Raw genomic sequence first — 13,225 nt, forward strand, 5'->3', positions numbered from 1 at the left:
CCCAGCCCACGTGCAAGCAAATACCATGAATTTCAATAACATCAATCAGTACATCTTAGATGATCTCTTGGATGCATACTCTAGCTCAAAGACTCCAATGAACTAACCACTCTCTTCAGTAAGATCCCACAGCAGATGTGTTCCCATTATAAAAAGTTGCCTCTTATTTCCTATGTATTTTTTAATTCAATACTCAGCTTTTGTTTTCTTATGACTTGGTCCCTTTGGAGGGGCTCACACCATTCCCAAGACAGTAGAATGATGTGAAAAAGAATAGGTGTAGCATAAAAAGAAACCAAAACATACTCATTTTGAGCTGCTAAGTGTGGTGGTAGCATAGCAAATCCTCTCGTTCTGTAACCATGCTTGGTGTTCTTTGTCTCAGGGGGAGGAGGAGCTTTATATTCCAGAGCTGAAATCTTCAAAACAGTCTTGTCAGATCACCATTTTCTGACAGAAGTGAAATTCATTGTATCTGTATGAATATATTAACTGCATAAAGACTGGCTCAATATTATCAAAGCACCTCTGAGTGTAAATACATTTCACAAAATATTTCAGATACCTTTAAAATATTGATGTTGCAATTAAACTAAAAACATCTAATTCCTATTTCATAAATCAAGCTAGTAAACCAAGTAGGGCTTTTCATCCCAGGTTGTGACAAAATAAAATTTTGAAATGTCAAAAGTGCCTCCAGGACAGAATTTCTATTTCTGTTGCCAGCTGTCATGATGGCCCTCAGTAGCTGCAGACCATACTGTTCTCATCTCTCCAGGTCAGGAGCTTTTGATTACAGCTTCCTACCTGTTGCCTATTGCTCCCACTTTCATGTGGGAAAGAACTCAAGACAACAACATGTCAAAAACATGTTATTCAGCAGGCAGAGAAACAAACATTCTCCAGCTTGGATAGTACTCACACATCCTATGGGGGCTTCATCTGGGGAGTAACAAGTAACCAAACCCAGCCACTTATCCACTGCTGGAATTTGTAATCTGATCTCCTGACAAACACATGAATAATCATTCCCTAACTATTTAGTCCACATTTCAGTTTTGTCAAGAAGTAATTACACATGTAGCTATGCCAACAGAAGTTGGTAACTTCTAGTGATGAGCAGCTGAAATCACTAACCCCTACCCAAGATTAACTGCTGCTTTGATTAAAACCTTCAGCTGCAGGTAAACTCCATATCAAGGCTTGGAGCTGCAATGAGTCAAGAAATGCAGGTATCTCAGAATCACAGAATCATTAAGGCTGGAAAAGACCTCCAAGATCATCTGGTCCAAGCATCCCCCTACCACCAATATCACCCACTAAACCAGGCCAATAGGCCTGTAGTTCCCCAGGTCCTCCTTACAACCCTTCTTATAGATGGGCATCACATTAGCAAGTCTCCAGTCATCTGGGACCTCTCTGGATGACCATGACCACTGATAGATGAAGAAAAGCAGCTTGGCAATCAGATCTGCCAGCTCCCTCAGGTGCATCCCATCTGGCCCCATGGACTTGTGACAGTCCAGGTGGAGCAGCAGGTCTCTGTTTCCACCTGAACTGGGTGGGGTTCTTCTGCTCCCCATCCCAGATTCAGGAGGCTGAGTACACCAAGGATAAGTGGAGCGACTAGTAAAGGCAGATGTGAAGATGTCATTAAGAACCTCAGCCGTTTCCTTATCCTCAGTTGTCATGTTCCCCCATGTCCTGTAAAGGATGGAGATTCTCCTTGGCCCTCCTCTTACCATTAATATAAAAATATTTTTATCCTTAACCATAGTGGCCAGGTTGAGCTCAGGCTGGGCTTTGGCCTTCCTGATTTTCTCTCTGCATATGCTGGCAACTTCCTTTTACTCTCCCCCAGGTTGCCTGTCCCTTCTTCCACTGGACATGAACTCTTCTCCTGGAGATTCAGCAAAAGTTCCCTGTTCAGCTACACTGGTCTTCTTCCCCTCCAGCTTGTTTTACAGCACATGGGTACAGCCTGCTCCTGCACCTTTCAGACTTCCTTCCTGAGGAGCACCCACTCTTCCTTTACCCCTCTGCCCTTCAGGACTGACTGCCTGGGTCCTTGATGTAGGGAACCCCCTGCACACTACAATCCCCTGCTCTGCTGAAGAGCACATCTGCCCCGGAGCTGATCGCCTCAGCAAGTACATGCAGTTTGCACTATGTATTAAACTCCTTATGTAAGCCAAGGCTTTCTGACAACCAAAAAAGTTGCATTTCAAAACCCACAAAGAATTACCTCAAAACATAGCTAAGTATGATCATCTTACAAACATACATCATGTCTGAGTATAACCTAGAGAGAGGGCTTTCACACTAATTCTGCTCCCCTGGAGACCCATGAAATACATTTACAATTCCCTTAAAGATTAACTAAGAGTAAAACTCATATGTTAATTTACCATACAGGGGTCCTCAGTCTCAGGAAATTTTGTAAGGATTTGCAAACTAAAAAAAAAATTGAAAACCACTGCTCTCTATCAATTCCCCAAGAATCTATATGGTGCTGATTCTAAATGCCTTCATATATTATTTGCATACTCTGCAGATGTTTGCATGCTGTGATTATGTAGAATAACAATGCCCTGAATCTGTAAAACACTGGTCTTATTTATATACAATGCCATACTTGGTATTTTATGTTGATATTTTCTCCTAAGCCACCTTTATATATTGCATTGGTGGGAAACTATCAAAACAGCTTTGAAAACAGCAAACACTCAATCACAGGTCAATTTTTCTGCCAATTCACTTTTATGTTTATCTGGGGAGGGAATCTTGGCTTCAGTGGTGTCAGAGCGAATTTCCTCACTGACTTGAATGGTCCCAGAATTTCAGTCTGTGGTATAGTATTTTTATTGCATCTCAGGCAAAGTAATTTCTAGTCTTTCCTTTGGAAACTATTTAATAGCTCAATGAACTTCACCATAAGGGTTTTCTCATTCTGATTTCTTTCCATCAGTGCTAGCTCTGCCCAACACACATAACTAATTCCTTCTCCACTTGGTGTTTACACACTTCAAATATTCATAGAGGGCTACATTTCTCCACACTCCCATCACTGCCAGGCACATTAACTTTCATTTTTGCCAAGTTGAATCTTCATTTGTTTTTGCACCAAGTCTCTAATCTCTCTAGGTATCTTTGTATTATTACTATTTAATTTCTGTTAAGTACTGACAGTATGCCAGGTGCCTTCGGTTTGCCAGATGCTGCACAGAATGGAAAGGCACAGTTCTTCTCCTGTGGAGCAAACAGTCTAAAATACAAAGCAAAGATGGGACAAAGTGTCCTTGGAGCTCAGAGCATATGGCTACGTTTAGAATATGGGTGCAGTTGTGAAACTAGGTTGAGGGATGAAAATAGGCAGGCCTTCTACATTTCTGGTAGGAAAAGTGGGTTTCCTGTCAGTGTCAGAAGGACAGGTAGTGTTAATTTTGTGTTTTTCAGGGAAAAGAGGTGGCACAAGGGTGCGAGGATGAAGTCAGGGAGCAGGGCAAGATGTGGTACAGAACCAAAAGCAGTGCAGGAGCCAAGACAGTGCCTGTCTTAGAAGATAAAGATGCTCCAACAAAGCGAGTGGTAGGGTGCATGAGGAAAGTACCCTAGGGTCCCCTCTGAGCAAGTGAAGGCACCACCTCTAGAGGCAGAAAGACAATGAAGTGGTAATTGAGTGGACATCCAGCCTGAAAACATGCAGGGAAGGAAATGACAAACTAAAAGAGATCAGCCTCAGAGGATCAGGGGAGACTGGAGAAGTAAATACAGTCCAGAGCTGCCAAGTGAGGATAGCAGCTTTACGGTCCTGCCTTGCACCCCAGCTGTAGCTCTCTTGCTAGCATTAATGCATGAGAAATGGATGTGCTGTTTAGTCCTCTTTTTAGCTATAGACAGGCCCCTTTAGAGCAGTAAAGCTTTTTTCCCCCCCACTGCATAGATCTATCATCTGACCAAGTACTGCTCCTTCCCATATGCCTCCAATTTCAGAAAAAAAAAAAAGGTTTCACAGAAGGATTCCCACCAAGGCTGTAAACATTCAAAAAGATATCTTGGCTCTTTATTCTTGATACAAGAAAGTACACTGAAGGAAACTGGAAGCTTCCCCATGGGGAACAGTCTAGATGCTGTCCCGACTTGCTTTCCACAGTCCAAAGGAATGGCTGAAGAGAAAACAGTATTTAGGGGAATGCATTTCACTTAAATGAAGCCAAATTCTGGCAATGGCTCATAGAAGTACCAGAGATCTGCTCTGTTATTAGGAAGTGGTCTGCATTGCTTTCAACACACAAATACACACGCAAGTAGTATGTGCTCATTACTACTCACAGCACTTCTCATGTGTGCTTCATAGGCAAGCTGTTCCTATTCCTGAGTCTCTACCTCAAAACAACATCAGTGCTTTCTCCACCTTTTTTGAGGAGATCTGGAAAGCTGACCATGTTTTTTTTTTTTTTATATCCTCCACACTTGCACCTTCTCCAGATAGTCAAACTTCCCAATACTGCTCCAGGCTCCTCAGTTGTGATGATCACTTAAATCTCAAATCTTCCTCCCAGTTGTTCCTGGTGGCAGAGAAGAGAGCACTGAACATCACAATATTTGGTCCTCCCCTCTCTCCTCTCCTCCCAATTCACCCTAAAATGGGGAAAACAGTCCCAAAGTAGGTAGGGAGACATGAAACAGATATGTATATATGCAAGTCTTTTGGAAGCTTTTGAGCCCCTAAAAGCTACCTTAAAGCATCTTCACCACTGCATACAAACGCTTTGGCCCTTAAGGAAATAGAATACATATCGTACTGCACAGATATAGAAGAGTTGAGACTGGTGTCTATAGCAGAAGCATCTCTGACTGTCAAAGCCAGAAAAAAAGGGCTTCTGATTTTATTTCTCCCAGAAATAGCACTTCGCAAAGAGCATCCCCTCCTTTCAAACATAACTATTTCTTTCCTCCCAGAAACCTACAGGCAAGGAGATAAACTGTTTGTAAATAGCAGTTTCACACCAATTAGCTCCTACTCTGCAAACAGCATCGCAGACTCAATGTGCTGTTTCTAAGGGCTTGTTATTTTAGAGTACTACATATCTATTTCTATATAATTGATCTGTTCTACTTTTAAAAGACCATCAGGAAGATGTGGGCAATTTATTGAAGTAGTAAGAGGAGGAGGGGCAATAGGAGTTAACCTCAGATCACCCATGCTTACACTACAGCATTTGCAGTCCCAGTTCTTGGAATGAGATCAGATGCTGCACTTTTCTCCCCTGCCTCCCCAGCACCTCATTTTCCACAGAAGGAAAGGCAGGCATAGCAGTAAGAGTCAGGAGACCCAACCTCACAGTTGTGAAGGGGGGTTAAGATAGGCACAGAGAATACTCTACCCCATAGCAGGGACACTACCACTTAAACACAGGTTTCTAGTGCTGGATATCAGAGCTCAAGAGAAATAGCCTAAAGCCATGACCATGTGGTTATACCCTAAATTAAGCACTGTCTGCATATAGCAACCTGGATCACCTGACCAAGATGAAAAAATACACGGAATAGTGGAGTACCTCAAAGAAATGCCAAGATTTGTGGCCTCAAATCCTTCAGTGCCCTGAATATTGCATACTATGGCATGAACAGAAGAAGCATGCTGCAGAACTGCAATTTTATCATCTTTTGTTACCCAGATACAAACAAGAGCAACCAAGGCTATTTTGACCTTCCACAGAGCACAGGGCACAACCTCAGCCAGAAGTTCCTGCATCACATCCATAAATTCTGGCTCATGTCATGCAGCCCACAGTGAAGTCTGCCAAGGCCAGACTGAAGACCCATGCTGGTGAATTCGCTCACCTTGCAATTGAGCTTTTCCAACAACTAATTATTCAGCTGTGTTTATTTTTTACTCCAAGTTTGCCTAGCTTCCACTTCTACTTCCACTTCTCTTCACACCTTTTGCTGGTAGATTAAAAAGAACTGTCTTTAATCAGATGTTCTTCCCTTGTTGGCTTTATTCCATAATCAAGACCCTTTACTTTGATAAGCTAAATATACACACAGTGCCTTCTCTGCAGAAGAGCATACCCGTCCCTGCATCTTGTAGTGGACCGTGCCACTTTCAGTTTTTGAAATGTAGACCCCAGAACTGAAACAAGATCTGGAACGAGCACCCCAAAATACACTCACTTGCTCTGTTTTATGGCGGGCTGTGCAGCAAGGAGCAATACAACAGTTTCAGCTCCATCAGGACAGCTAGAAACCATATGCTGGCATCACACTTCGGAAAAGAACATGAGACTGAAAAACTGATAATTTTATTTCTCCAAAGAATGTGGAAAATATCACATATCTGGGGTCTTGCTGAGGACCACACAAAGTTGGCTTGTAACTAGGACCCAGACAGGGTCAACTCTTTGAAGGGTTCTGCATCAGTTCTCCTGCTATAACTCAACTCCCTGCAATCACCAGCACTGCTCACTCAACGCCTCACAAAGGGACCACCATGGGCATCTGGCATCAAGGTCAAAATTCGCAAGTTGTGGCTGTCCACTGAGATGAAACACCTCTCAAAACAGAAGACAGGGCAGGTCTTCCACTTGCCTCCCAAAAAGATGTCTATGATAGTGTCCCAACACTTTGTTCAGTCCATTAATACCAAGACACCAGAACTGTTTACCTAAGTCAGTCCAGCACGACACATCCCCCAGTCAATGCATACTCCCAGTCTTTTTTTTTTTTAATATACCTGACTCCACAGGGTTAATATATCTTGTTTACTAATGCATACACATTGCTCCATGGAATTAACCTAATCCTGCTGTTAACATGCCACCTGTGTTATGTATGAACTTCACAAGCAGTGACTTTTATCATCTCTTCCCCACAGACACATCTGTTTTGTTGTTGTAACCAATGAACTTTTCCATTTCTTTGTAGGGGATGGGGAAAAGGTCTGCTAGCTTTAGCATAAAACAGCAGCTTGATGAACAGACCTTACAAGAAGGTATTAAAAGCACATAAGGGTGACAGGAAAGAAAACAGACCTGTCAGTGAAGGGAGAAGTTGAAAGAAGAGATCACCAAGGACGGATCAAGGGGAGAAGCTGTAAAAACAAACTCAATTGGAAACATACGCAGGAGCCATGAGATGTAGGGCCCTGAGAACAGAGGCCAATTGTGATGCACAGCACAACGAAGAGGCACTGAAGTGACTTAAGGAGGCAACTGTATAATTAAGAGATCTCTAGGCACCTTCTCAAAGATGTCATAACTGGTAGTCAGGGTGAGATAACAGAACAGCAAAGCAATACTGCAGGGGCCATCAGCTTCTTGCTTTTCCCTCATGCTAGTATCCAGAGCTTTTATATTGTGCTGGAAAGGTTCAAAAGAAAGAAAACATGGGCAGAAACACGATCTTCCCTCCCCACACAGCCACAGCTCCCTTTTAAAGTTACTCTGTTGTAGCATCTTGGTGAAAAGTTCTGTGGAAGGAAGTCAGGGGTCCGCACAGAAAATGCAGAGGAAATACATCCATTGGATAGGAACAATTTAAATATTTGATGGCTAATATATTAAATGTTAATTGAATACTACAATGATTTTCTCCCCTGGACAGCACACAATTAACATTTAATTTGTTATAAAATATTTAAAGTTACGAAATATCCGAGGGCAACTGAAATGTCTCTTCTATGAAATTGTCTTGGGACAATGTGTTAAGGGGACAAAAGGTCAGGTTAGCAATTCAAACTCCTCCAGTGATCTGTACAAGAGACTTGGGAAAAGGTTTTAGGATTGGCACAAGGTTCAAGGACACAGTCAGGGCACATGAGGGCATGCACAGACGTCTGATCCATCCAGTCCAGACAAAGTGAGATCAGAAGTCCTCGTGGCTACAAAGCTGTGAGCTTGAGAAATGCTGTGGCAGCTATCCATTCCTCAGAGAAAACCAAATGCTGTGCATTTAGAACAAGCATTTGTCTTAGTGTTATTATTTGTTTCAGAGATGCCAGTGAGGGGCTGAAGCCCTAACTACTCTACACTCATTTGCTCCAAGGCATATTGACAAGAATAGCATTCAGATGATAGAGCTACTGCTTTGGCTGTGCTTGACAATTCACTAAGCACAAAGGATGGTAAATCAGCTTGGGATGTTAATATTAAGCCAGTTGTTTACGACCTGAACATGAATTTATCTAGGTTGTTGTAGCATTCAGAGTTGCAAATCCTAGCGTTTCAGCAGCTTACCTTACTCCAAAGTCTTGTTTAGCAAGAGGGGTAGGAAACCTTTGCTAATACTTAAACATGGAAAGGGACCTATTAATTAGTCCAACAGTGAATCCTTCAGCAAACCTACAAAAGCACGGCCTCAGTAGTCCTGATACTTTTTATATATTCTTGAAGCAAAGAGCAGAAAAACACTTCAGAGTTTCACTGTGTGTTGTTCAGGAGACAAAGGGGATTCGTATACAAGCAACCAAACCTCTTTCACAGGCACCCTTAAAGTTACTCTGATTGTTAAGAAAACCTGATTATCCCCAGGTGTACAGGAAGTTCACCTACTCAGCTCTATTTTCTCAGCCTTACCTTACCAGTGCTTTAAAGGGAACAAAGGCTTTGTTAAGTTCAGTTCCTTCATGGGGTTTCTTTTCACTTCTTGACTTTCCTGGGCTCAGACCTCTCATTTACTGTTTTCTAAAAACATGCTAAACAAACTCTAAGCATTAGGCTCATAATGGATTATTTCTACCTAGAAGACATCCCACTTCTAGAGGTTCCTTTCTTACTTGTTGCTTAGTAAGGTTTAACTAATATTGGGGGAAGACAGACAATTCATGACTACATGGAAAAAGGTTCTGGGGAAAAAAAAAACAAAACACCTGCATCAAGGATTCCTCTGTACCGTGCTGGTAGTCTCAGGCCCTGGCTGTAAGACAGAAGGGAAGCCTTCTGCTTGGTGGAAGTCTTTCTTCCCCTGTGCAGCACAGAAAAGAGGGTTAGAGTATATGGAGAATGCAATGGTGCCTATACTCTCAGGAGACTGTGGTACTCAGAGAATGAAATATTGCACATCTGAGAGCATAGTCACGATAGACTGCTGCAAGAGATGAGTCTGGCAGCCTGCTTAGTGACACTGATAGAGGCTACATATCCAAAAAACTGCAGGAAGCAGAAAAGAGGTGCTCAAAAAAATAAGATTTGTCAAAATCAGTGCTGACTCACTGATTCAGAGACTCTTAATTTCACACACTTGAGAGCTTAGCATGTTGGGATCCAGCATTTTCATTCTGACCTGTTGGGAAAAAAAGATCTTCCTCCACATTCTTCTCTTGCTCTCTGAGCCTACTACTATGGAAGGTCTTGGAGGACTTTTGCTAGATTATTCATGAATTTCATATAACCAACATTTTAGATATGTCCAACCAGAAGACTACAGTAAGAGGCATTAAATATTTTGTAAGGAACACTTCTGCAGAAAGCAGATTTTGCTTCTGCATAATGATTCTGTTCCTTACTGCCAGTGTTGTAAGACTATCAAATACATTTTCAATCATGAAAACACCAGGAACAGTAACATAGGAGTACTACAGACAAAACCGGTATGCTTTTTCAGAGCTGGGCAGAACAACAGAATACTTCAGTGAGAAGGAAGGTGGTGCAGCACATGAGTGATGGGCATGAGCAGATACAGACGTAGAAAATCTAGGATAAGCTAGCAATGTTTTTTGCTTACTTGATTTGCTAGACATATCTCTGATCATATGTTGGGCTTCTTTATTCCACCGTGTCAGATTGCCCCTTCTTGTTTCACTCTGCTCTTCCCCAAAAGGGATTTGCCCAAGCACGGCCTGTTGTCCTGGCATGGTGGCTGCTGCTTGTGCCACTAGCCTGTCCAGTGGATCCAGCCTTGTGGCAAGTTCCCGTAACACTGTAGTACATCAGTGTCATACCTAATTACCATTCTCAGAGGAGTGAGCCCATTAACAAGCTGCACTGAAACTAGATCTGCATACTAATTAGGGAGCTGCCTTGGAGGATATTAATTAGGGGTGACACTTTCAGGGCAAGTTCTACTTTCCTTCTTCATATCCCATTTGAGACATGGCTGGGAAATGTGAGTACAATACAAATAGAGGCAAGCTGGGGTGTTATGCAGACAACCTGTTAGAGCATCAGAAGAGGACAGTAGAAAAAAATACAGTAATATTGCTTTTAGGACCCGCTACTGTCTTAAGGAAAATTCTAGAAAGACCCTGAACATTTTCTTCTAGCATTCCTCCTAATCTAGGAAAGGAAAGTTGTAAGGAAACTTGTTCCTTTATCCCTACAGAGGGAATTTCTCCTGCTCTTTTCATTTACATTCCCCTTGGTCTTTTGCAGTCTTAGTAAATGTTCGGGGCATGTGCAATGGGATCAAGCACCCAGTTTCTTGTTCTGAGCCTGACACTGACTACATACTTGTTCCTTGAGTTCTCACTTCTGTTTATCATCTTTAGTCTTGTACAGCACCTTTCTCACACAGCCCTGAGCATGGCCTGGTTTCACAGCCTCAGTCCCACTCCCATCTCCCGCTGCACCACCCTGCACCTACAGCAACCCTCAACAGCCAGCAAAAGAGCAAATCTGCACCTTACAGCCAAACCTGGAAGCTGGTTTTACAGCACTTCACAGATTGCTGAATTTTATTGTTAAGACTGGAGGTGGGAAAATAAGCAGCAGGAGTGAGAGAACGCCACAGCAAGACAGGCCCTGTTTAGAAATGTGTGACACTCACCTCTTCAGTGCACAGCTTCATATATTGTGTTTGTGCACAATTCAAGCAGCTGTCAACGCATCAGTATACAAATACTTTCATTTGCCACTAAATTGCTGCTACCTCACTCTCCATGTTCTGCATGCAACCCCTGTTGTTACTGTCCGGGTGTTTCACAAAATGAGGAAAGAAGCAGAACAACTACTAGACCAGACCACATCTACAGGCCATGAAGTGCATGATCCTGACTCCAGCTGTGAGCAACATGAGATGCTGCAGTAGAAAGCATGCAATTAGGTAATTAACAACCTGCCAATAGTTCCCTCCTCAATGCCATCAGTCAGCTGATAACCTCAAGCATGAAGGTTTGTAGACTTTATGCATTAACTTGCTTAATATAATTGTGGCTGTTCCAATATCCCTTCCATTTCTGAATTCTGTTGAGTTTTTGACCTCTAAGTTATCAGATGGCAATGAGCTCCGCAGGTTAGTGGACACTGTAAATGGTACATTTTCCCTCCCCCCAGGAACCATATGCATCCCTTCAACTTCACCATTTTTCATCTATAATGCAGATTTCTTTGCACACTTTAATGCTCACATATATGCTTCATTGCAGCTTCTTTAAGAGGCCAAATTCTAGCTGCTCATTTGTAAGACAGACTTGTTTAAGGTACTGGTGTCAGAGCAGAAACAAGTGAATAAAGAGAAGCACACTCCTTTCCCACATCCAAAGACCTAGGAATTTGTCTGTCATTTCCTGTTAGTGATTGCTTACTCTGAATCCTTTGATTTCCATAACTGAAGCAAAAACTCATAGACAAATTTTTGGGTCAGCAGCTGCTGAAGAAACCAACCAAACACTGCTTAGTCTTTTGAACCCTTTTCCCTCCAAGATGAAGTCACTTACCAATACCAGAGGGAAGCAAGAGCACGGCTGCTCCATGTGAGAGGACAATCTGGGAGCGGAGGGTACCCAAAGCATAGTATCTCTAGCAAGATCACAGTCCCATGGTACCCAAACAGAGCCAGGTTGGTGGTAGGAGCAGGTTCTGTTGGCAGTCCAGTGAGATGAGTCCAATCCTAAGACAGAGGAAGGCCATCCAACAACTTGGGGCAGAGAGACCTAGAGATAAAAACCACCTACAACGTAACTCAAACCAGAAGCAACTGTCTACACTGGAACCTAAAAGTAGCTCCTGGACCAATGGCAGAGGGTACATTGGCCGAGGGTCCAGGTGAGGCTGGTCAGGGTAAATAAGCCATGCAGGTGCAATTGGGGTCCTGATACATGAGTCTGTTGAGCGGTATGGAGTCACACCTGTGTGTAAACCTCAGTGACACGAAGTAGGCCTTTCACTTGTTGTGCTAAGGTTCTGTAAGATATCAGCAGGTCAAGCAAGTTGTTCTGATTTTATAAATTCCTGTTTAAGTAAGTTGGGGTGACTGTTAGACAGTGGGGAATGTTAGTTGCCTTGACTATCTTACACTGGTTCAACTACCTTAGGCCTTAGAGGCCTGCCCTGAGACTAGCTTCCATGCTGCAAGCATAACCTCAGGCACAGCAGAAGCACGCTTCCCACCCCACGTGGGACCACATGAGTCCACATATACACCAAACATCATACCTTGCTGCCAGGCACAGCCTCCAAAAGAGTCCCATGGGCTGACTACAAAGGTGCTACATTGCCTGAAGCCTGGCAGGGTGCAAAGCATTTGTACTCCTTTGCTCAGATCTCCTTCACTAAGGAATAGGTGTGGCCTGTGAGTGGCAGCCCTTCCTGTTGCCTTTGTCCCATGGGTACAGGGAAGTGATATGTTCAAAAGAGCATTGCTGGGCTCTATTCCCAGAATCATCTGTATGCTAGGGATGATTTCCCCCGTGGTTTTCTTAGCCAGTGCTGGCTAATCATTCCCCTGCCAGAGACGATGTATCCAAGTATCTTCTAAACATGCTTTGGAAGAGCATATTTTCTCTCTTTGGATTATGCCAGATGGCATCAAGTGATTAGTAGGTTTAATATAAGAAACTTCCCGGAGGATGAAACTCCTAGATCCCACTACAGGGTCTTCACAATCCCTCTGCTCTTTCCCTTACCAAACTTTAAATTACCGAAGCTAAACCCCTGCCACACAACCGAGTCCTTTGCTACTCTATCAATATACTCTGAACATTTTTCAGGAACAAAGTAGAAAGCATTTCCAGCAAATGCTTTTAATGTCACTTTGTTTGCCAAGAGATGCTGCCTCCTGCTTTGGTTATCATTACGAGAAAGCATCTTTGCTTAAATAGGAAAACAAGTGATGATTTTTCCCTGAGTTGTTCATATCTCTAGCTAAGCAGCTTCTTCACTGGCTGGCAAAGGGACATGGTCTGTGCTAAACAGGTGTAAATATTTGGAGTCCCCTTTCTAAAAAGCACCCTTTTGTAAACATCATCTTACCTCTTCAGAAAAAAGATGTTGTCAAACATCTGTCT

The 13,225-nt window shown here is 42.9% G+C and overlaps 1 long non-coding RNA gene across 3 annotated transcripts in view; it reads right to left on the reverse strand.

Annotated features, from left to right (window-relative positions):
• Positions 1–12,501, reverse strand: part of LOC106037673 (uncharacterized) — a 231,787-nt gene extending 219,286 nt beyond the window's left edge. For 2 of the 3 annotated variants that reach the window (XR_010834220.1, XR_010834212.1), the window contains exon 1: positions 11,657–11,932. This is a non-coding gene — a long non-coding RNA (uncharacterized lncRNA). Of the gene's footprint in view, positions 1–11,656; positions 11,933–12,374 lie in introns of those variants that run through there. The other variant, XR_010834215.1, reaches the window with a different exon arrangement.
• Between the last annotated feature and the right edge of the window lie 724 nt (positions 12,502–13,225).

The sequence above is a fragment of the Anser cygnoides genome, chromosome 1 (genome assembly GCF_040182565.1).
Source record: "Anser cygnoides isolate HZ-2024a breed goose chromosome 1, Taihu_goose_T2T_genome, whole genome shotgun sequence".
Classification (NCBI taxonomy): Eukaryota; Metazoa; Chordata; class Aves; order Anseriformes; family Anatidae; genus Anser; species Anser cygnoides.